This window comes from Dermochelys coriacea, chromosome 7 (genome assembly GCF_009764565.3).
Source record: "Dermochelys coriacea isolate rDerCor1 chromosome 7, rDerCor1.pri.v4, whole genome shotgun sequence".
NCBI classification, from domain to species: domain Eukaryota; kingdom Metazoa; phylum Chordata; order Testudines; family Dermochelyidae; genus Dermochelys; species Dermochelys coriacea.
Window position 1 is genome coordinate 2728793 of NC_050074.1, and position 25922 is coordinate 2754714.

General features: G+C 41.8%; 1 protein-coding gene and 1 long non-coding RNA gene across 14 annotated transcripts in view; both read right to left on the minus strand.

Annotated features, from left to right (window-relative positions):
* Nucleotides 1-25922, minus strand: part of FHIT (fragile histidine triad diadenosine triphosphatase) — a 1103840-nt gene that overhangs the window by 39240 nt on the left and 1038678 nt on the right. The gene's annotated exons all lie outside the window — the stretch shown is intronic.
* On the minus strand, nt 106-24408 carry LOC122461180. Its single transcript, XR_006282965.1, has 3 exons — nt 24397-24408; nt 9036-9043; nt 106-525 (listed from the first exon to the last, which is right to left on the minus strand). It is a non-coding gene; the product is annotated as an uncharacterized LOC122461180 (long non-coding RNA).

The following is a 25922-nucleotide window of genomic DNA, read 5'->3' on the forward strand; positions in this document are numbered from 1 at the left end:
TATTGTAGGCAGAAAGCCACAATGAAGCTTAAAAGCTGTGTATCAGAGGCACAGTGGAAAGCCCATAGCAGAGAATGATATCTGCTCTGTTGAGATCTCCATGGCACGTCTTCACAGCTCACTCCCCACAAGGAAGGGGGAATGTAGGCAGGCCAGGGAGCCACAGGCACAGAATCCCACTTGGGATTGGCTGTATTGGAGCCATGTCAGCTACTCCCCTCCCACATCCGGTCGAATGCAGCCAGGGCCTGCTATGCAGATATCCTGGCCAGCTGGGGTTGAGGAGTCCACCTCTCCGCCTGTGACATTTTCACATGCAGCAAAGCTTTCATTCACCTCCCAGAATTTAGCTTTATATATGCAAAAGCCTGGCTTTCTTGATTTTGTTCTGGGTGTCCTGGCTCATTCCACCGTCCTGGCTGATGCTGCTGCCCAAGTGTGTGAATGTTTCTACATTGGTGAGAACTTAATCCTCTATCCGTACTGGTGATGATGAGGTAATATCAAAGGTCATGATATCTGGAACTGGAAAAGGGCAATTAGCCATCTGGAGTCTCCAACTTGTAATACAGTTCACGCTTTCAGGGGAGGAGGTGGGGAAGAGGCAGGGATTTGGGGAAGGAGTTGGAATATTGGCAGGGAGGGGGTGGAGATTTTGGGGAAGGGGTTGGAATGGGGGCGGGGAAGGAGTGGAAAGAGGCAGGGCGGGCCGGGGCCTCATGGAAGGGATGGAGTGAGGGCAGGGCTGGGGGCGGAGGCGGGGGTCGAGAACCCAGGGGAAAGAGGGGAAGTCGGTGCCTATGGAAAGTATAACCTGTCCAAACTGCCTTCATTCCATACAACCTGCCTCGGAAAAATCCTCTGTATCTTTTGGCGCAGAACAATCTCAAACCAAGATCTATTGACACAGTGCAGCCAAGAGGATCTGAGCACCATTGTTGCCAGGAGGCGCTGGAGATGGATTGGTCAGGTGCTTTGGATGGAAACTGATTCCATCACCAGAGTAGCAATAACAAAAATGAGGCTGCCTGAAAACAACATGGCAAAAGCTGTGGAAACCGAGCTGAAAAACCTGCGGCACAGCTGGGGAACCATTGACAGACTTGATAGAAACAGACAGGAGTGGAGGAGCTTCATCGCTGCCCTAAATGCCGGAGGCATAATGGGAACATGTTGATGATGATGATGATGCAAAGCCTGCCTTATTGAGCCACCGTGAGACTCTGGAAAATGCTAACAAACATATCCTCTAAACTGGATAATCCCATTAGTCGCAGGGAGGAACGCTTTGCTTCAATGCCTAGACTGTGTTATTTGCGTGAACCTTAGAGATCATGCAAAAAAGCTCTTTTAACATGGCTTTATAGCCTTTCAGGATGCTGCAGGAACTATGCACTGGTGATGATCCACATGCCTGAAAGCAGATTTTCATCAAAAAGACTTTAAACATTAAAAAGAAAATAGTTCGACAACAGACAAACTATTTTGCTTTTGCAGATTCAACACTCATTTACTTTGTTTATATCCGCTCTGAATGCTTATGTATGCCTCACTTCTCACTCCCTAAATGCTCCTCCACTCCCACCTGGGGAAGAAACCAACAACACAAAAACAGATGGCAATGCAATGAAACATTAAATCCAATCCCAATACCCGAGTAATACCATGAATATTTCACAGAAGCACCACGCTTGGAAAGACAACATTACAACCTTTTCTATCATCTTAAGGGATGTCTAACCTTGTAATTGCTGCTGACATACCGAGGACACACTGTCGGGAGAACAAACTATTTCAAAGAAGGTCTGGTGTATTTGTTTAAAAATTAGTCTCTCAAAGTTCCCATTATAATCTGCCAATATGGATGACATTTACTCTAGCTGTGAAAAATTAAAGAAATCCCAAAATACAAGTAGCATTAAGAATCTATTGATGATTTGCTGACCTAGTGTCATTCCAGCAAGATAAGTTCTATCAAAGACAAATGCCCCAAAGTCTGCAAACTCAGCTCGTGAAGCATTAATTAAAGTACCCTCAATATCTTAAATACATATAAAAACTAGCAATGGCTTATATCGCCTTTCCTGACATGAAGCAGGGTACTGCATGGCACTAGGCCCATGGAAGCGTGAACTGTATTACAAGTTGAAGACTCCAGATGGCTAATTGCCCTTTTCCAGTTCTTGCCAGTTGGTTGAATAGCGCCTTGAAAGTTAACCCTGTACATTGGAAATTTTCTGAAAAGATGCTATATGAATGTCTGACTCATTTCTTCGCTTATGGCACTCACCTTTAAAAATTCACTTTCCATAGCAGAAGAAAAGGAGTACTTGTGGCACCTTAGAATGCTACGGTGCCACAAGTACTCCTTTTCTTTTTGCGAATACAGACTAACACAGCTGCTACTCTGAAACCTGTCATAGCAGAAGAGGCACAGAATCCCGCTCACAGCACTAGTCATGGCACGAGGTGAGGATGGAGACCGGGGTTACGAGCCAGGCAAGGGCTCCCTGGAACTGGGGTGGGGAACAACTTATCATTGCTCCAACGAGGAACAGCAAATATCACATCCTTCCGTGTGTACATTCACCAAACCCCAGTGCTGCAGACCATGCCCCCAACCCAGCCCCTTTGGGACTTGCAGCAACAGATGTTAGCCAGACCCTTCTCCCAGCCCAATAGAGCCCTGAGTCAACACCCTCCTAAACTCAGTGGTGGTATTTCCATTGACTCCAATGGGTGCTGGATCAAAGTGTCTGAACAGGGGATCTTGCCCTGGTCCAACATGAGTGCAGTTGGACAAGCAATGATATTCAGCACCTTTTCCCCCAATATCCAGACTGCCTAGGCAGGATTTTGTCCCAAATGAAGTGGGAACATGTATATACTATGGACCTTTCATGCGGTCTTCCCAGGGGCTTTAACACTCTTTGAATTGCCACAATGACCGTTTTAACTTGCAGCAGCATACAACCCGAGAGCTATTCAGGCACATCTCAGTGTAAGCTAAGAACAAGTGCTCCATGAGAGGGCAGAGGATTAAGTTTCTTGCTCCAGGTATTAGCTTGTCCTTTCATACACTTGGAACGGTTTTAGATCATTGATGCTTTTGCAGCTCTCATCACAGAACACCTCATCACAGAAATATACTAAGTAGACTGAGAAAGATGGTGAAGATTATGGGCCAAAACCTATAGTCCGCACTAGGGTGAAACTGTATGGGCTATAGCAGTTGCTTTGATGTGGCTAGATGGAGAAAAAAAATCACAGCCTGCCTTCTCCTTGAGGGGAGGATTCCATTGTCCTCTCAGCAAAGCCCTGGTATTGGGCCTCTTTGCGAACCCTCTTATTTGGAGGTTGAAGGAGATCAGAGTTCCAATCACAATGAGTAGTTTAAATGACCACATAGTCTGAGGCTCTAATGTTTTACAATTGACCTTTGTAAAGGATTTGTGGATTTGAAGAGAAATAATTATGCCTGTTCACTTGTTATAATTAATTAAGGCTGAAATCTACCCATGAGAAGATTTAAAATATTGCAAGTTGTATTAAACTGCTATGGTAAACCCAGTTCCCATATCCATATCTGTATCCACCAACACATTCCTACTATTTCAGTGAAAGTATACATATATTAAAAATAATTATGCAATAATTATTTACACCTTTATAGAGACTACTGTCTGGGGCTATCAAAGCACTTTAAAAATTATTAATTACTAAAGCCTCAAAACACTTCTGCTTTGCCAAATTAAGATACTCTTTCACACAAACATCTTGGAACTGTAACATACAGTTGAAAATGTCATTTGAACATGCTTTCTTGTAAGGTTTTGCTACTTCCAATAGTGGATCAGGTTGGAGAATACCATCAGAGCAACTTTTCATGCAGTAATTCAAGACAGAACCAGGTAGTGCACATGCGGTGTGATGATGAAAAAAATTGGTGGGGGGAAATTTACCCACACTTTCCTGAATCTCAAAATAGTTTGATCCAGGTACAGTCTTGATTCCATTTTTATTTTAACCAGTTCATCCATTCCTGTGGAGCAACTGAGGTTAACAGAGTTCAGACAAATTTGCAATAAATGTGAATAATGCACAAGCTCATATGAGTGGAGTTTCTCAGTTAACCCAAAAGGTCACCACTAATATTTGTGGATTAAAAGTCAGGTTACCAAAAGCCATCAGAATGTTTAAGATGGGTTTGTTTCATTGCCCCAAAATGGCCAGACAAGGAATTTTCAGGTTTCCACCAGTCTCATTAATGGGGTACTGATTAGGGTTAGGGTTAGATTGTGCTACCCTTACTCTTTGTTGACAGCTTACTCACACAAATGATCTCATTAATTTCAGTGGGGCTTTGAACAGTAGCTGGGCAGATCCATGCAGAGCAGCTTCTTGGAAAGGGGTTTCTCTCCTCAAGCCATTCTCACAATTGTTTTTTTCCAATCTTCTGACAAACCGGAGATTGTAATTTGTTTCTGCTTCTATAGATTATTCCGGCTCTCTACTGAGATGCACAAAGGCATACAAACCGCTGTCATCCATTTTCACCTACAACTATTAATACATTTCATTGAGGGTGCTGAAATTGTAAAGAACACCATTTTAATAGCTTTGTTTTTCATACAGCCACAGGATATCCTGTGAATCACTCAAAATACAAAACGAAACAAAAAACAAAACCCTGCTTACAATGTATATGTAGTTAGTGTTCTCGTGTCAAATTGTTATTTGCGCAAGTCCTTGTACTCATCTCAACAAATCCTAATGCAAAAACAAATGGGTCATCACATATTTCAGCTAGGAAATTGTAGTTTAGCTTTTCATAAAAAAAAGAACAATATTTTACTGATGGTACATAAAATCTGTTCCACTGGGTAATGGCATGTTGCCCATAGCCTTCCACAAAGTTCAGTATCTTTGTCTGTGTTCATAGAGTTGACTTCTTAACTGTGTCTGTTCACTGTGTGCGTCAAGTGGAGTTTTTCTTTGACTCTGCTCACTCTGTATTACATCTTTTAATCAGTATATATAATTACTTACCACAATCTGCCATGCCAGATTTCCTAAGCATTAGTCTAATTAACTTAAGCTTAATAATTATGTTTCAGATATCATAACAGTATGCACAGAATTTGCAGATTATGTTGCCAGCTTTGTCAAGTCTGATAACGTGTTTCTAACACTTTCTTTTTCTTTTTCTGTTTTTCTCCATTTAGGGGGCTTGGCAATTCATTTTTGTGATGTTAAAGGTTTCCCTAGAATCAAAATCAGTTTATTTCTGAGAAGTCGTCAAATAAATTAATACAGGCAGAGATCAGATCTGAAATGCAAAGCTTACATGTATTTACACAGAGAGAAAAAAATATGTTACTGATGAAAGAAAGTTGAAATCTCCTAATGGAAACCATGCAAACATTCAAACACAAAACTACAGTGGTTAATGGTCAATTATAAAAGTACTTACACTGTTCACAGATCCCCGGCCTGAGTTATTCTAATGATATGCCTGTTGGCACCAGTATGCAGCCAGAAGGCAATAAATCAGTGATAACATGCATAGATCTGGCAAACATACCTTTAAAGCATAGAAAGATCAGCCTTTGTAAACGAAAGCAGGGCAGCTGGGCATATTAAATATTCAAGGCTAAGACCCCAGGCCAGGGTAAATATATGCTGAGAAGACTTATGTCATCTTTAATAAACAAAGTAAAAGAAATCTGACACTGGGCACTGATTTTAATTGGGATCCTGAGCTACAAAAATATGACTCTCCATCCGCACCCTTAGAATTTACCTAGGCTCCACTTCCACAGGGAAAAAATGTCCTGCTTAGTTTTGTTTTTTTTCTGGATGACAACATGAATATTATGTTTCCCCTAATTCATGATTGTCGGGCTCTGTGATCTAATGCGCTTTATCCTTTGCAGACATAAATGATAGGACAGTTAAAAAAGAATCCCAGTAAGAGCTTGATAAATAAATGTTTATGTCCATGTCACCCATGTAAAAATCTGATCACAACACAAGTCAGCCAGCTATTAATAATAGTCCATAAGCAACTATCCTTCCCACTTACTTAGATAAGGCAATCGGGAATGAATAGAGATGAGACTATATGGCTGGCTAAGGACACTGCAACCAAAGAATAAGCTCCAGAAGGTCCAGTGAAAAGGCTCTGCACAAGGCTGAGGGATCCGGCAGAGAGTCCGGCCTGGGGCACAAAGCAGAGGAAACCTATCCCTGCTCCAAGGGAGCTGAGCAAAGCACTGCACTGCTCAGGAGGTGGGGTTTCTGGAAGCTCCTGCAAGAGCTGCGCCCCCCATGCAATCCTCGGCAGATCCTATTCCTAAACCTGAGGAACTACAGAAATTGTAATGTAAGTGCATAAGAACAGCCATATTAAGTCAGACCAAAGGTCCAGCTGGCCCAGTATCCTGTCTGCCAACAGTGGCAGTGCCAGGTGCTTCAAAGGGAATGAACAGAGCAGGACAATTATCAGGTCACCCAGCTCCTGTCACCCAGTTCCAGCATTTGGCAGACATGCCCCCTGGGATTGCACTAGTCTCTGTTAAGGTGTTTCAGGAGTGCCCTCTGTTTGTATATAGGTAAACTGTTAGTAGAAAGAATGCCAGCAGACGCTGCTCAAAGACACAGAGCAGAGTTCCTGGGGCTTGTAGGCCCAATACAGCTGCTTGTTGTGTACTGCAAATGGCTTCCTCTGGAAGCTCTTAACAATGGGGGGAGGGGAGAAAGTGAATTAGGAACAGGTCCCCAATATCGTAACAAAAAGCACAGCTTGGGCAGTGAGGGAATGGACCTATGGGTCAAGGACATAAATCCTGGCTGCTGGCTCCATTTGGGAGAGCTGTGCAGGGTGGGTCTGCACATCCCAGCTGCTCTGCTGGGCAGGAACCTCTCTCCTTTGCAGAAGCATCAAAGCAGCCCTGCCACAGTGCCTCAGTGGGATAATCTGTGATCTTGCCTCTTGGGCTGGGGAAGAGGGTGAGCCATTGAGCTTATGCCCCCCAAATGCTCATGTGGTTAGAGACGCACAACTGTGGCTTGTTCCATACTGCAAAGGCACCAATACCCAGGACTGAGCCACTTGGATTGCAAACCAATCCCACTGAGGTCAATGGAAAGATCCCAGGGGATTTCAATGGCAGCTGGTTCTTGCGCCTCCCACATCCGTGGTGGGAGAGACTTGCAGGTCTCACAGCAGGCAGTGATATACACTTACCTCCGGCAATACAAACAGCGTTGGGGCTCGTCATTCACAGAGAAGGAACGTGGGCACAAAACACAGTTCGTAAACCCTGGATTGTGGGGCCTGGTCCCCGGTGGCAGGCCGGGGTAACTGTCTGTAACCAACTAACAACAAACTACAATTACAATGTAAACTATCTACACTGAAAACGAAACAACGAAGGAGAACTGGGAAACAACAGACTAGGTCACACTCTTAGCTGTAACACACCGCGCGCAAAGGCACTGGGGTTCCAACTCTGGTCAGGTGGTGGTAAGAGAGAACCAGAGCAGCATCGGCCTGCACGGCCTAGTCTAACCTCAGCTGGGAGCACAAGTTGATGCATGACACATGTGTGGGTCAATGGACACAGCCACAAAAACCTGCCGGCTTCAGTGCATAGCGTGCATGTGCACGCCCACCATTGGATTACATATAGGGGCCATCACTCAAAGAAGAAGCAACATTATTCTGGGAAGCCCTCCAAGAAATATACCCTGAGGATTGTTACCTTCCCCGGGAAGTTATTAGCAAAGTGTAGACCACTAAGATACGCAGAAGAGTTGTGCAACGGCACCCCTTTCAAATAAACATTTAACACCTCCAGAGAGAGGGAAGTCTAGGATGGGTGGCTCACTTTGCTGAATGGTTAACAACCAAGATGACATAAAGGCTAGGACTTTTGGACCATAAAACAAGGTTACCAGCTTTCCATGAGGTAATCAGAGTGGTTTGGTATTTATATGAGTATAGCATGACTCTAAATATTACTAATAAGCACGGGATTCAATCAGGCTTATACTGTTACAACACTGAAGCAGCTTCTCTTTTTAGGAAACAATTTAACATTCCAATTATCTTTAATGAATTAACCTCAAAGTATGGCTGAGGTACAATAGTGTAAAAATTCCTTTGCTCATCCACAGTCCTCTTGTAACTAATTTCACTTCACAAATCTACCTCAATTAACATTTTTCTGTATTTCACACATGGGTAACTGCGTTACTGAAATATACAATCCCTTCCCAAATTTAATAGCTGAGATACCTTACTTTTTTGATTCTACAAATGCAGGCAAATCGTTTCCTGCTAATATCTCAAACCAATTAAAATATTTTTTACACTGACTCTGTATTTCTTAGATGTATGTAAGAACCAAAAAGGTCTTACATTTTTCACATAATTATTGCTTGGAAATTCTCTGTTATGCAGTACTCCAAAGGCTTAGAAGGATTGTAAAATTAACAAATTTTACAATTTGCTTTCCATTCTTCACAGCATGCAGTTTTAAACAGTGGTCATCAGCTGAACACTTTAAATTAGAAAAAAGACGGATTAGTATCATTCTTATAGATCTGAACTATAAGCACAGTGAGTTAACTGATGGTGCACAAAGGAAAATAGAGTACATTGTCAGGCCTGTGTCCAGCTATCGACCTCTATACAAGTAGAGGATTGAAATAAATAGCGGCAGTAAAATATGAAGTACTGCTATAACATTTCATGTGCATTATGTATCAGTCATATAATATCAGATGACATTACCTGTTTTAGGGTTTTTGAATGCACCTATCACTCTAATGTCTAAGTACTGCTCAGGTATGTTGGAGATGCATTGCAAAGCACAAGCTGGACTCCATGGAGACTTCTGCTCTTCTCCCTTCCCTGGTTATGGCAGGCTCTGCTTGGTGTATGTGTTTGTAGATTAGATTAGATAGACAGACAGATAGATAGATAGCTTGTTCCTGTGGGAAAGCTTTGTCAAAGAGGAGAGTCTTACAGCACACCCTAATGGTGGCTGGACTGTAGATGAGTCTAATCTCATCTGGAAGTTCATTCCACCCAGAACCTCATTGATTAAGACTGCCTATCTGCATTACTCATGAGCCTCAACCTAAACTTTTTGAGTTGCACTGTCCCAGAACAGACTTGGTGGGTCACGGATAGAGACGTAGAGGCTGTGATGGCAGAGCAGTGTAAGGCTGTCCTTGCATCTGTTTCCGGAATGAACTCATCTCGTCCATCTGTTGGCAGATGGATTCAGGGCAGGTTTTGTTATACTGATGTTCTAGGCTCTGGGCCATTGGTTCCTCTGCCTAAGTTTGTCAGGGATCTTCTCAGCCAGTCCAGTAGGGAAGAGGACAAGGGGGTGATGATATAAATTCATACTGTTCTACCAGCTTGTCAATCCAATGGTCTTGCTGTTGGGTAATTTGCCTACATAAGACGTGCCGAAAACTTCAAATAATAAAATAAAATCATGCAACCCCACTTCTCAAAGTCCTAACTATTGTTCCACAATTAATAATGTTTTTTTCATACTTAGGATTAAATTCACCCTAGCACAAGGTAACCTGCCACTCAGATGGGGCAGAGGGCCTGGCACAAATTTCATCCTGATAGCATCACAGCATGTTGTGTAACTCATGGACAGAGTGGCATTGTTTTCCCTTCCTCTGCTCTTCTGTGATCTCATTTTAGCATTAAGAAACGTCTGGTGTGGCTATCCATAATGGAATCCAGGTATCAATAGAGCATACAATCCTCCAATTTCATGTGAGCATTAAGCCCTAGGTGTGTGTATATCTATGAGGTCAGGCATAGACATAACATCACTATTGTCCATTTTCCTGCTGTTCTGTGATCTCTCTTTTCAGTTGAGCACCACATGGGATGCATGAGATATAGCGTTCAAAGCCAGGGAGCCGGCAGGAGATCTTTAACAGCCACAGCTGTGTGAAGATACTGTATGTGAAGATACTGTACAGCAATGTGAGTTAATCTCCTTCAGGTGTTTGTTTCAAATTCAGATACCCATATAGTGTCACATGGCCTTACTGTTGTTTCTTCTTTAACCTAATGAGTGGCATTCTAATGAGGTTTTACAGATCAGGACAGAGACATATTGGTATATGTCTATAGAGCTACATAAAGCGTTTATTTTGTATATTAATTTTTATAACAAATGGGATATGGGTGGCCTATTTGGTTACACTAGTGAAGCCGTGCTCTGAAAGATGATATTCTCATTAAGTGAAGCTGGAAACCCAAATCTTATCTAAGGAGGTGTTTACTTTGTTGGCAGCACAGCCAGCATACTACAGAGAATAAATCTTCCACTATTGCCACTCAAATTGAGGGCACCCCATGGTGCACTCTGAGAGCTTAAAAAAAATTAAATACAGACTCCAGCAATAAGAGGAAAAGTAATAGAGGAAAATGGAAAGTGTGAGTTAATCAATAAATACAATACAATTTGTTTAATTTAGCACACATAGGAATCTAATATTTCCAGACAAGATGAATATTTTATTCTTATCAGCATGCAGTTTCCATCTAGTTATTTCCCTGGTATCAGAGGATAGTTGACATTTTAACATTTTATCCCTTATCTCTGATGTCCCTCCACAGTGATACTAGCCTTTGGTTTCCCGAGCAGACTTAATTTTGGATTCAAATGTGTCATAAGGAAACTCTTTGAAAACATCTGATTTCAGTGACCTCTATTTTGAGTTGATATTGAACCGCACTGCCACAGTCATTGAATCTAACTTCACTGTCCCTTTTGGCTCACAGCAGTGATTTTAACTAGGCTCTAGGTAGAACCTCAAGTACCTAATGGGATGCTTTTGGTCCAGTGATCTGAGCTAACTTTCTTATTACAGAAGAAACCTCTTCAGTTGTTTGCATCAAAATGCCAGAGTTTTAAAGATAATTGATTTGTCTCAAGAACTTTATCAATATTTCTATGTACTTCGAATATAAACCTATATGGACATTCTATAATGGGTAGAATTCTCCTCTGTGCAAGGACCAATAGAAGGCCTAGACACAAATAAAATACCACTCAAGATATATGACCTTAACTGGTGCTGGGGCCTTGAGCTGTCCCTTTGCACTGGGGTGATTTTTTTTACTCATTTTAAAGAAAAAGTAGATCCCAAGCTCCTCACCTGAGTGATCTTTGCCCATATGACCTGTGGTTAGGGCTGGCTGGTGAACAACAATTCCATTTCATGAAAAACGTCGAGATTTTGACAACTGTTTTTGTTCTGATGTGGCATGAAACCAATATCTTTCAAAGTTTTCCATGGAAAAATGAGGGAGTGCAACTGGAAATGGTACTAGGTACTACAGGATCTTCCAGGCATGAAGCCTCTAGCTGAATACATTCTTGTTGCAGGAGAAGGAAATGACAAAGAACAGGACTATGATTCCAAGCTAGGAGTGGGGTAGGAGGCTGAATTCAGATAAGCTGAAGCTGAGAAGTACTGAGGTCCCCTATATTAGATATCTGTTGATCTTTGAGGGACTACAGCAAGATATCAATTAACTGAGAACCATTGAGGAGGTGCCCAGAGCAAAAGATGTGAAGGAAATCCAGGGACTTGTAGGGATGGCCAACTATCTTTCCAGATTCTGCGCACACCTGTCAGCAGCCTGTGAGCTCTTGCACCAGTCAAACACCATGATGCAGTGTGGGAATGGTCAGGGACTCAAGAATAGGCAAGAACAGAGTAAAGAAAATCATAAGTGTGGCACCAGCCCAAGTCCTACAGCCCAGCAGAGTAGCTGGAGCTACAGTGGGATGCCTCAGATGGCAGCTTAGGAACAATACTGGTGCAAAGCCAGCAGCCAATAGCCCTGACAGACATAGAAAAGGGACTGTCAATGAGGGACCTTAGTCTTATAGCACCCTGAGGTGGTCTGCCATGGAACTGCAGTTGTCCCTGCCTCAGTTTCCCATAGTTGATTAACTGGTGAAATCTACATCCATCAGTCTTGGTCTTCTCCTGGGTACCCACAAAACAATGGGAAGGTGGAGTAAGCAGTAGAGAGAGACAAGTGACTGATGGTAAAGGCAAAACCGACAGGGACAGGATCCCTACCTGGCAATATTATACCACTGCAATACACCTTCCCAGGCACTAGATAATAGCCCCAGAACAGGGAGTGATGGACTGGAGAACCCAGACTCTGCTTCCCATGTGGGATCACCTGCTGCAGCCCAGCGGAAGAGCGACAGATAGGACACAAAAGCAGTAAAAAGAATGCCAAGACAGTCACGCAGCTTGCTACAGCAAAGAAGACGAGGACTTGAGTCCCCTATGCACACGGGAAACAGGCCTGGGTCCAACCATCAAATAGCCACACAAAGCAATGTCCAAAGGCACCAACCCAAGCTGCAATGGGATGCAGGTCACGTGAGGTGGCTACAGACTCAGGCAACAGTGGAGAGGAAACCAAAGACAACTGCAGAATACCAGCAGACAAAGGGCACACCCAGAGAGATGGGGCCAAGGCCAGGACCAGCAAGACTTAGAAGAATCAGAAGAAATTAGGTATATGAGCAATATGGGAGGACCAACAGGATGGACACATGTCTCCCACCTACAGAAATGACACAAAGAAGAAGTGGGAGACTGGTTTGAAGACCAGCATGGTTTAGGGACTATGAGGCCTCCCAGGCTGAAACAGGCTGACAGTAAAGGCCATGCCCAGTGGGAGAGCTATGTACTAGCAACCTCTGGCTCCAGCAAGTCAGCAAATCCTGGTACAAGAGATACAACAACAACAACAACGATTGTTGAAAGGAAAGATGTAGCAACCTGCATGGAACTTGGAGACAGAGCACAGGTTGCAGCAGGGAAAAGTTTGAAAGAGGCACGAGGAAGTCAGTCTGTGTGCACATGGCTTGAATAGGGTGGCCAGGTGCCCAGTTTTGGACTGGAAAGACCGGTCGAAAAGGGGACCTGACAGTGTCTGGTCAGAGCTACTAACCGGACATCCAAAGTCCAGTTACTCCAGGTGGGGGAGGCAGGGAGGCTATGAGCCAGGATGGGCAGCAATGGTGTCCCTAGCCTCTGTTTGCCAGAAGCTGGGAATGGGGGATAGGGAACTACCTGTTCTGTTCATTCCCTCTGAAGCACCTGGCATTGGCCACTGTCGGAAGACAGGATACTGGGCTAAATGGACCTTTGGTCTGACTCAATATGGCTGTTCTTATGTTTTATGGGTTTTTCTTGATTATGTAGAGGAGGGGTAGGCAACCTATGGCACGTGTGCCAAAGGCAGCACACGAGCTGATTTTCAGTGGCACTCACACTACCCGGGTCCTGGCTACCAGTCCGGGGGGGCTCTGCATTTTAATTTAATTTTAAATGAAGCTTCTTAAATATTTTAAAAACCTTATTTACTTTACATATAACAATAGTTTAGTTATATATTAGACTTATAGAAAGAAACCTTCTAAAAATGTTAAAATGTATTACTGGCACGCAAAACCTTAAATTAGAGTGAATAAATGAAGACTCGGCACACCACTTCTGAAAGGTTGCCGACCCCGATTTAGAGTAACCACTTGTCAGATTTACCCCATTATAATTGGGCCTAATCCAATGCCTACTAAAGTCACTAAATCTTTCTATTGTCTTCAACGGGAGTTGGATCAAGCATATCGAGAGCAGAATGCTAGCCAATCTAACCCAATCTAGAACCCAGTCTGACATCCAATGGAAAAAACCCATTGACTCCAGTGGGAGTTGGAACAGACTGTCAATCTCCAATACATTTCACAAACTCTAAAATTCACATGAAAAACATTAAAAGAAAGGGAAATTATATAGATGCCTATAATGATCCAAGGAATCACATCAAGTAGTGTCTCTGGGCTGGTTTATCAATTGGATTCCAGCCAACAAAGTGGTACATCTCACTACATGTCACCTTAACTAACTAAGTGGTGGCATGATCAGTTTTAAAAATGATCTTGTAGTTTCTGCAGACAGCTCAATATTTCGTTGTGTCAGACCCTGCTCTCACATTTTAGTTTTATTTGATCAAAATACCTGAGGCTATTACATTTATTAATTAAATGATACTTGTTTTTTCCTGGTGAGCATACAAGGAGATAAATGTCTCACAAATAAACTCAGAGCTTGCAGGCTGAGGCATGCGTTGATTTAGAAGTCATTTATCTTTTACTTTCTTTTTCTCCAGCAAAAGATAATCATCTCCACAATACTCCACAAGTGTAATGCAGTTGTGGAATGTGCAAAATAATGAGATATTTTTCATTTTCAGCACAATTATACTCAACATTTATGTTATCAATATAATTTGTAACAGCAACACTAAGACTATGTTATGGGTTATCTCAAACCAATTTGAACATAGGACCCTAACCTTCTGATTAGGGTGGTGTCCGTCCCCATGCAGAGGTTTACGGAAGTTTAGTTCTGTATCCAAATATAGAGATTGGAGAAAACCCCTCTCTTTATAAAGGGCTGAAACACCAGACCACAGATCTGAATGCCCCCTGCACTTTGGAGATGTTCTAATCCACATCCAGGAGCGGTGGTCTGGCCCCTCTTTGCTTTTGTGGTCTCCATCCTCAGTGAGAGCTACACTGCTGTAAATTCTGGAGGCAGAATGCAGCCCTTCGAAGTTGATCTTCCATTTTATACCATTTTTTTAAGTCTGACTGCATGGGAGAGCAGGCCACCAGTGAGACTGCATTCCCTTTACTCAAGCCCCTGTCACAGAAGCTGGACAACTGCCAAACGATAATGGAAGGAGGAGAGAGGAAGAGGCATGTAGTGGGAGTACCCTGGGCCTTGATTAAAGTTCAAAACAAATCATGGTTGCCAAGGGGGCAATGACAGTTGCAATAGACTTAATTACTCAAGGAGAAGATGGACGCCTTGCACAGTTGGAACCTGAAAAACAAGTGTCTAGACATTAAGAAAAATGAACGGAAAGGGTCCGAAAGGGAGAGATGCTTGGAATGCAAAGGAGAGAACATTTTAGGCATACAGCAGAGAGACAGAGAAAGACAGAAAGACACACACACGGATTCCAGGGCCTCTTATAGGCTGGGAAGAGGCCAGCTGGAATTTTTAACTTTTGAACAGCTTTTAATACATGGTAGCTGAGTGTTTTTATAAACGCTCATTACTTGGGCTGTGAGGTGAAACTCCTAGCACAGAAAGGAGTAGCTGCAGGAACTGCCCTTTGAAGGAGCAATACCATCAGCCGGACAAGCAAGCAGCTTGAGGCTAGGCATAAACCAGCCTGAAAATACTAGGGGTTGGCATAAAAACATCTGAAGTGGGGGAAGTGTGAACTGAGAGCAGCCTGAACAGGGAATTGAAAATAGAACCTCTACCCCTGGGCTGTCCCACCCTTTCAACCATAGTTGGTGCCTTTCACAGCTCACATGCAATTAGGTTCATGCAGCCCCTTAAGTACTGAGGAGCTGGAAAGAAAAAATACAGAGTGAAAGGCAGTGTGCTGAGCTCCAGAGCTTGTAAAGACATAAAAACAAATGAAAATGATCAAAATCTGACAATTACACTTTGGGAAAAGATGGCATTTCACAACAGGCTGCATATCACGCTTCTTAAAAGCAATTAGCCCTCCTAAACATTCAGTGATTTAATTAAAAGAATTTGCTCCACACACAAAACAAAGCCCAGGAACCAATATGCTGCACATTCTGCCAATGTGAGGATACTGCCTGATGTAACCATGCCACTCGACTGTGTGTTATTGCTCACATAATACCAACAGGGCAGTAAAGCCCCACCATCCTGCACCAATATTTGTGTGTGCAGTTACTCTCTAGGGCGGGGTAATGGAATTCTTTGGTTCTGGGGTATTGTACTGAAAATAAACCTTCCCCTCCCACTCCCAGTCCATCTGCTGAACTTTTCTCATTTCCCTCACTCTCACACATCTGCCCTCGGCAGAGAGCTCTGGCTGGATTTTCACTGTCTGTACAGGCCGCATTGAAATCTGCATACTGGTCTGTCGAAAAGAAAATCTAAGGTACCATTCTGTCTCCTTTCGTCTTACCTCCTTGGCTTTGCCTCTGCAGATGAAACAACGGAGTGCTTGAGGGAATACATAAGTGCTTTGAGGTCATCCTGAATCACTTCAAGTACAGGGCTAGACTCACCTCTGGTTTGCAGACACTGGTGGCTGTCAGGCACCACTGTTGCTTGAGAATTGGGAGAAGCGGCTAAGGCCGGGGAATGGCCAGGAGCTGGACTGATTTTGTGACCCCTCACCACAATCTGCACTCATAGGCCTCCTATAAATACAAAAATCACCCCAAAGTGGGGAACTGGGGGAAACATGACCTGCCCTTCACTAAGGGCGAGTTCCCTCCAGCTCTGGGGCACAGTGATGTGGAATTTGCCCCCGCCTATGCAAACAGGGATAAATCCAGACAATGGATTTAAATCTTAATGTTCCCTGTTTTTAAAAATTGCAGCATTTCCTGTTTTCCCAAAGAACAAATATAAAATGTTGCAAGCCTGGTAGTGAGTGAAATGTGCTGCACAATATGAAATGTGAGACAACAGCATGTGGGAAAGTGACTTTGATTTCCTCTTTCCACAAGCATCAGAAAAATACAGAGCCAAGTCCTGAAGACCTTACTTGGGCCTTGACTTAATCAGAACTTTGCTTGAGCAAGGAAACACTGCAGACTTCAGGATTTGGGTTGAATATCCCTCTGGGCTGAATATCCCTACTAATATCCCTCTGGCTCATCTGCACTTGGAATATAGAACAGTGTGGACTAGTTTCTTTCCTTTCGGCACTTGCATGTCTCCTGACCCCCTGTAGAATGCTCCAAGCATTATTTTCCATTGATGTTACCACACTATACTTGTGTTCCAAGCTTTGCTTCATCCTTTCATCTGCACTGTCTCTTTCAGCGTTAACATAAAACATCAACACAGGAGTTACGCAGTCATTTGTCTGTTCTCCTTGTTGCTTTACTGATCTGCAACTAGATGAGGTGGCCCATAAGATGCAATAATGCAAAAGTATTAAAAGCAGCATTTGAATGTATTTTTAGAGAAAGAGAGGACATATAAATCTGGGACAAAATCTTAATTTTTTCATCTCCCCTCTCCACAAACACACAGCTGCCACAGTATCACCCTACTTGTGGCTAAAAGAGCATCTGAACAATTCCCTTGGAGAGACCTCAGATGCTGCTCCGCTAGCCAGAGGGACAATAAGTTCAAATGACCCTACTGATGTCTCTGAACTAGAAACTAGGTCATCATGTCTGTAACACACATGACTCCTCAGCCTCTAGCACAGAGGATAAGTTCTTTACAAACCAACAATTGTCATTTCAATGCTGGTGGGGTGGAAGAAGGTACAGAGCCACACGTCTTCCAAACTGGGCCACTGGTGTACAGACAGCTCTGAGCTATTTCTCTCTGTTGTGCCGTGGTCTCTGGAGTCATGTTGACTTTTCTATTTTGGAACAAGTAATCTTGCAAATCAATGTCTAAGATGGGGGCAGTGGGTGCATTATGAAATGTTTAAAAAAATCCTGCACTTTAATGTACTAACTATGACAGCTAGGCTAAGAAGTGTAGTGGTATTGCACTGAGTGTTCGTTTGTCAACCTTTGCCATCTATGGAATTCACGGCCAATTTAATTAAAAATCTAACAGATCTGAAAGCGGCTAAAATGATTGCACTGACTATCAGTCATTTTGTTGTAATAATGATGAAGATTCATTAGGGCTGAACTTTTTTAAGCTTGGATAACAGGGGCATATCATTTTCAACAATTAATGCCATTGTATTTAAAAAAATGGCTGTCTGTGAAGACCAAACTATTATGAATCTTTATATCATGCACACTGTATGATCAAAATTTGCTTAGAAAAAGTACAATGAACTTAGTTGTTATGGGTTGCACATTTTGCATTCAGAACATTAAAACGGCTTCTACTGACTGACTCATTTAGTTGATTTAATGCAGAATGCTGCCTTTTTCTCTCCTGCTCGTTGCTAAGATTAATACTTGGTATTCATTAGCAATCAAATACAGTACCTAGTGTTACACTGTCACTTAGCTGAACTCCTTTTTTTAAAAAAAGAATTTAAATTATTTCTTTTAAATAACTGCTTCTAGTTATTCTATTTTGACTCCAAGAAATAACTGAGAGTTACAGCTGGATAAAGAATAAAGAAAAAATGCGTGAATATTGGTGTCATCGTAAAGAAGAAGTTGCTACAGCCCATGATCCTTTGTGGTTTGCTTTACATGAACATTTAAGCCATTGAGTTATACTAGGACAAATCTTCATAGAAAGTACATTTCATAGTCATGCACATAGATATTTGTGGCAACTGAATATTTAGGCCCTGGTCCTGCCAATGTTTCTGCACATGCTTAACCTTAAACAAGAGTTGTCCCATTGAAGGCAACTGCTTGCTCAAAGTTAAGCACTTACTAAATTTGCACTCTCAGGCCCCAATCCTGTAACTACATCCACATGGAGAGCCCCCTGAGCTTGATGGATGTACTTGAAGGTTCAGAATCTCATTTATTCTGGAAGTATTTACACCATCATCTAATCAGGTACCAGAAACAATATCAGATGTCTTATTTGATCAATCAGAAGAATGCAACCCAGTTTAAATTTCAAATGGTCACAATCAATCCACAGGTGTTTGTTTCATGTGATAAATGTTAAAAGACTAACTTCTAATTTGGGGCCTGCAGTCAACTGTGAATGTTACCTGCATCTACAAGTAGGTAGGAAGACATCTAACCTTGATTATGAGGTTGCTCAACAGATTGTATCCACATCTGAATGCAGGTACAAAATTGGGGTCTGCAAAATTAGGTCCTGATCCTACAAGCTGGTCCACACAGCTAGACCCCAGTGTCCAGAAGGACCCTACTGAAGTTGGTGGTGCTATATTTGAACACAAATGTCTGCCCATGCGATACAGCTTGTAGGATCAGGGCCTCAGAGGCTGGATTGAGGACCTCCCCCAAAAAAGTATTAAAAGAAGCACTCCTCGTATCAGTGTATCAGTATTGCTAACATCAAGACTTCAAAGAGTTGGAGTCGAAACCTTCCAATCACAAGATGGTCTGAAAAACCATTAGATTTTTAAAACAGCGAATTGTGGGTTCTTTGTATTAACTTTCTGGTTTTTGAGCCCTTAGGGTTCAGATTTTCAAGCTTCCCTCCATAACCAGGAGAGCTAGAAATTTATTTTTCTTTTTTAAACTGAAAGCTGAGATTCACACTTAACATGACTCCTGGTGCTGGAGCTTTATGAAAGATATCATGAAGTTAATTCTAAAATCAAGAGAGTCGGCAAAAATGGTGTTTGTTATTCATCCCTATCCTCAAGGGTTTATAAATCAACTGAATTTATCTCAGTTTTGAAACTCATATCAACCTAGAAAATAATTTTTCTGGACAGATTTGTTTCAAAATAGCCAAATTAACTAAAGGCTAAAGTTATAATATGCATACAGTGACAGATGTTGCTGTACTTCTGAACAATATGATACAACTTTATCTCATATACAGTCTTTTATACAAACTGTATCTCAAAACACAGAACAGAATTAAATAATGGCAGGAAACAGGCAGTATGTGGTATACATTATGGAATTACAGCAGCGGTATAAAGCCATTGTATGATGAATAAATTAAGGTACTGAACTATATGGCCAATAAAAAAGGGAGGGAGAAATTAAGAGGCATATGCAGAGGAAAAAATCTATTTTTAAGACAAAATTTGAAGAGATGGAGAGTTGATGAGGCAAAAAGATACACAGAAGCTGCTCCAGATGGTAGAGTGACAGAGAGTTCCCACACCAGGAGTGGGAAGGCTGCGTTCAAAGAGGCAGTGAGTGGCTAGGTAAGCTGGGATGAGAGATGGGAAGCAGAGAGAGGAGATCTGTGTAGAAGGCTGGGACAAGGCCATGGGAGTTTTGAAACAAGGAAGCAAGGGATATGTTTGAGGATGTTCAAACTGCTTAATTTTTGTAAGAAGACGAGCAGCAGCATTCTGCACGTCCTGGAGTCTGGAAATCCAAGACTTGCAAAGGTCGAATTACGTATCAGTTCCGCTGCTGTTGTGTGGGTGATGATTCATAGATTTTAAGGTCATTGTGATCACATGATCATCTAGTCTGACCTCCTGCAGAGCATAGTAGTAATTCCTGCATCAAGCCCATAACTTGTGGCTGAGACAAAACATGTTTTTTAGAAAGACATCTGGATCTTGATTTAAAATTGCCCCATCCCTGTGTATACATATTCATCCAGTATATTTATGTATTTACCATATTTATTGGTGATAGCAACGGCATTTACCAGTCATAGCAAAAACCATATAGCCAGAAGCATTAGTTCTTTCTCATGGCTAACATGTCACAAGAAACTCTTGAGGTATGAGACTCTCGCTCTTTTCCAATTATGTATACAATGTATTTTACATACAGTACATAGGGACACAGTGCATAGAATACACTGAGAGCTGAGGTGTTGTTTTGCCACACCATAAGAACATAAGAACGGCCACACTGGGTCAGACCAAAGGTCCATCTAGCCCAGTATCCTGTCTTCTGACAGTGGCCAATGCAGGTGCCCCAGAGGGAATGAATAGAACAGGGGAGTCATCAAGTGATCCATTCCTGTCACCCATTCACTAGCATCATTTGATTGCTTAAAGGTTTCCAGAAGTGAGACTTGAAAAAACTGCAACTGTTAAAATATAATAAATACATATGGAGCTAAGTCTAATTTGAGATACTGGACCTGAAACAGCAATCCGTAAATGGTAAATTGGCCTAGGCTTTTTAGCAAGCCTTTACTTATTTCTGAACTAAGTGGCAACAATGTTCCTAATGCTAATTGAAACCACACAGCATTAGTGTAGGTGGATTCATCTTGCTCCATGTAACTGCCAACATGAGAATAATGCTGAACATAAATCTCCATCTGCTGACCTCTGCTAGCAGGAGGCGCCTGACTTTCCAATGTGAAGACTTGTAAACTAAGGATTAATAGATGTGCCTGAATATGCAGCTCTTTGGGCGGCAAAGCTCCCATCAGTGAAATTCCCATGCACGGAATGACTGCAGCAACATATTTAAATCTTGTTCGTCCCTCTTCCACGTTTTTCTCTATTTCCTGTCCCTTAGTTGGGGACCTCCTCTAACCCACACATGCAAAGCTGCTGACTCCAGCTGCTGCATGATGCCTTAAAGGTGGGTCCATAGAAATCAAAGTACGGGCCCAATCATGCAAACAAATAATAATAAGTCGATCTCCTCTCCCCCAGGGGTCCAATGAAGCACTGGACATGGAAGTTACGGGGACTAGGTGCATGTAGTAGTAAAGATACAGTTGGCAGAAACTGTTTGCAGGATCAATTCCTAAAGAAGAAATGTTCTGAGATGTGAAATCAGGCATTCTCATGCATCTGCTCCTCAACATTTGCTGTACATTAAATTCAGCCATGTACAGACAGAGGCCCAATGCAAAAGAGCACCAATGTAGGACTGGCCCATTACTAGCGGTGAATTTCACCCAGTATCAGATGTAAACAAGCAGCATCTCCCCAGGTATTGTGGAAATATCCCCCTCGTAACTAATGAGAACTGATAACAATAAAAGATTTAGCCATTAACCACCTAACCTTTACTTCCTAGTATCAGGTATTTAATTTTAAGGATCAATACATCATAAAAGTGTGTCTTTATTATTTAGGTAAAGCTTGCTCCCATAAGCAAATGAATAATGCCTTTAGATTTAATTAAAAGTGTTTAGTTTATGCCACATTTTTGAAGGATGATGTGTCATTATTAAGAAGTGTTTATTATACAAATGCCACATGATGTGCTAACTGGTCATGTCAGCAATGACAGTCCAGTATATGAAATGCAGAACGGATGCAGTTTACCTACACAAGGAGTAATAAAAAGCCCATAAAAATCCTGCTGCTGGGTGCAAAACAATGTATACCTACTGGCATAGATTAAATGGACTTCGAAAACAATGCAATTTAGCTCTGTAACCAAACCTGGCATTTAAATAAACTGCAGTTAAACATTAAAATTCTCCAGGACATCATTAACTTGCTTTTTCTTTTCAAATAAAACCTTATTACCTGAGCCTTTTCACGGGCTGCTTAGTAGCACAGTATCTTAAAGAACATAAAAATGTAGCAAGTATACAAAGCCTATAGAGCATAAACAGTGCATCATCCCATGACCCAGAAGAAATGTACATTTTCACAAGGCATTTATAATACTGTCAGTCACAATCCTTTGTCTGAGACATCGCACTGAGATGGCTTTATGTGCTAGGTTTCCGGGGCTGGGGAGGACTCTGAACTGTCAAAGCAATCCAGACCTAAACACACTGAAAGTTACATGGTCATGCCCTGAATCAAAAACAGAGGCAAAAAAGACCCACATTCTGGTTCTTTTAGGGGAATCTAACACCAAGAGGTAATTCTGTCTAACATCCCAGAAAAATTTAATGATATGTATGAAATATAGAAGAGAGATCTCGAATATTGTGCCTATATTAAGTGCCTATTTGGGAAAGAAATAGCCACACACAAACATAATCCATTGTAAGTAATCTGTGCTTTTATATAGACAGATTGACCATAAAAAAGCCTATTAAAATAATTAGAATATTCTGTCCTGGGATTTATATGTATATGAAATTAGGTTGTGGGGGAGAGACCTTAGCAATCAATTCTTTTGGTTTATTTCAAGAAGAGTAAGAATAGACAGAGACCAAAATTCACTTTTTGAAGTGCACAGAACTTCTGATGCAAAACTAAATCAAAGCTATAGGTCATGTGAAGTATATCAGAGCAAGCAACAATGACTGTTAGTATTTGGGAACCTTTCTGTGGTACCAGGCCGCATTTCCCCTTTTCACAGTATATCACATCATTTAAAAAACAGAGGGTCTGTCTACATGGCACAGCAAAGGGCTCAAGCGGGGTGTGACTTGTATAGTGCTCTAACTGCTCTGTGTAGACCCTGCTGGCACTTTCTAAAAGGTACCTCGTTCATTGACGTGAACTAGGTACCTTTTAGAGCATGCCAGCAGGGTCTCTATATGGGGCAGTTAGAGCACACCACTTTAGAGTGCTCTACAAATCACACCCCTCCAATGCACTTTTCCTCACCACTTAGACAAGCCCTGAGAATGATTTTAATTCATGTAATAATTAGGTCAATAAAAATCATTATAATTGAGAGCTCCATTAAAAATCCATAATGTTACCTTAATGGAGGAAAACTAATAGAGTACTGTTGGAAGTTTTCCATGAAATTAATATTGTAGAAATTTTTAGTGGATGTCTTAAATAGCTTAAATAGACATTTTTATTAACAGAACTAATAATGGAATTAAAACAAATTAAAATAATTATACTGTATGTGATGAAGTAACGATGTTCAGAATTTATTAATGAAGTTAACGGAGTTTGTTCTTATGAAAATTCAGAAACTAGCAATGTACATTATTCAACAATATTAAACTGGATTTAGCTAGCTGGTGTTCATTTGTACAGTATCTGCCAATTTGCAACTACTGTACCTGTAGCATGGATAAAACAGCAGACACCCAGGGTCTTTATCTCTCTAAGCCAGTCTGTGTAGGCACTCTTCCAGAACCACAACCTTCAATATCATCTCATTCCTGTTAAAAGCACTCACTGGTGGAAAGTATTGAATTCTCAGAACAGCAATGCAATCCAAAAAATTCTGGGAGAATCCACAAGGCAAACAGCCAGAGGATAATATTCAATATCCCCACACAGTACATTCCCACGGCTATTTTACCATTTAAACGTCTCGTGTTTATTCCCTGCTGCTTATATGAAGAAAGGAAATTACATGATTTCTTTCTGTGTGTGGCTAATTTCTTACTGACAATAACTACAAAAAGTCACAGCTGGATTGAAACCTTAATATTTCAGCAAAACCAGGTCCTTCCTTACAGAATTAACATATCTACTAGGCGATGCAATGAGCGTATCTAACTAAATGGTTTGGCGCGTATGTTAGAAGGTTATCATCATTTAGAAATGTATGTGGCACCTTTTATATGCTTCAGGGAGCAGAACAATTTACAAAGAACATGCCAATTCCATAAATATAGAAACAGTGTCCAAAAGCAAGTACTTGGCAAACTCTGGGCTAGATCATGGCTTTAGGACGAGCCCCGAGCAAGAGATGGTGCATAGTTTGCATCACCACAGGCATTGCAAAAGGGGGCATTAGGACTCAGAGACACACAGGGCCTCTGTCAAGGTTCCTTCCCCACTCTGAACTCCAGGGTACAGGATGTGGGGACCTGCATGAAAGACCCCTTAAGCTATTCTTACCAGCTTAGGTTAAAAACTTCCTCAAGGTACAAACTTTGCCTTGTCCTTGAACCCTATGCTGCCACCACCAAGCGTTTTAAACAAAGACCAGGGAAAGAGCCCACTTGGAGATGTCTTCCCCCCAAAATATCCCCCCAAGCCCTACACCCCCTTTCCTGGGGAAGGCTTGATAAAAATCCTCACCAATTTGCATAGGTGAACACAGACCCAAACCCTTGGATCTTAAGAACAATGAAAAAGCCATAAGGATCTTAAGAGAAGAATTTTAATTAAAGAAAAAGTAAAAGAATCACCTCTGTAAAATCAGGATGGTAAATACCTTACAGGGTAATCAGATTCAAAACATAGAGAATCCCTCTAGACAAAACCTTAAGTTACAAAAAGACACAAAAACAGGAATATACATCCCATTCAGCACAGCTTATTTACCAGCCATCTAAACAAAAGGAAATCTAACGCATTTCTAGCTAGAGTACTTACTAATAAGTTCTAATACTCTATTCCTGTTCTGTTCCTGGCAAAAGCATTGCACAGACAGACAGACCCTTTGTTCCCCCGGCCCGCTCCAACTTTGAAAGTATCTTGTCTCCTCATTGGTCATTTTGGTCAGGTGCCAGCAAGGTTATCTTAGTTTCTTAACCCTTTACAGGTGAAAGAGTTTTGCCTCTGGCCAGGAGGGATTTTATAGTTCTGTATACAGAAAGGTGGTTACTCTTCCCTTTATATTTATGACAGCCTCTAAGTCACGATTCCTACCCTGCTTTCACTGTGAGGTTAGCGTTGTGCTGCAGGCCGATCCCAACAACAAATTATGATATGGTTCCATAGGCCAACAAGAGGGTGGGTGGCTAGGTGTGTGTGGGAGGGGGTGGGGGGGAAGTGGTGAAGTCAGATACCTGAACTGAGGCCTTTATACATAAAGACAGAAATTATGCTTGTAAAAGCAAAAATGTTCTTTTTAAGGACTGTATGGTCTTTCGGACATTGGGAAATATGGACCTGATCCAAAGCCCACTGAAGTCAATGACTGTCTTTCCATTGACTCCAAAGGGCTCGACGTCAGGCCCTTCAATGAACCATATATTGGCTTTCTAATGGGAACCATGCTCTACAATTATCTTCCATACTATCTATGGGCAATGGAAATTCCTACTTCCCCTGGTTATTGTGCCCTCTAAAAGAGCATACACTGGTGCTGGGTCAGAAGAATCCAGTTCCTTGACACATGAGAATAAATTTTAAGGGGAGTTGCGAGCATAAAAACTCATTAATTGAGGCAGCATTGTGCATGGTAACTCTCCAAACTCACACTGAAAATCCACCTTGTCATGTCACCTACCTAACTTTCAGTTAGAGATCATGACTGAGCCCCTTGGAAGGATGGCTACAGGTTGTTATGATGCCTGTATATACGTTAATAGTTAGATAATAAATAACACGATGCCAGCAGATAACTGTCGCATAG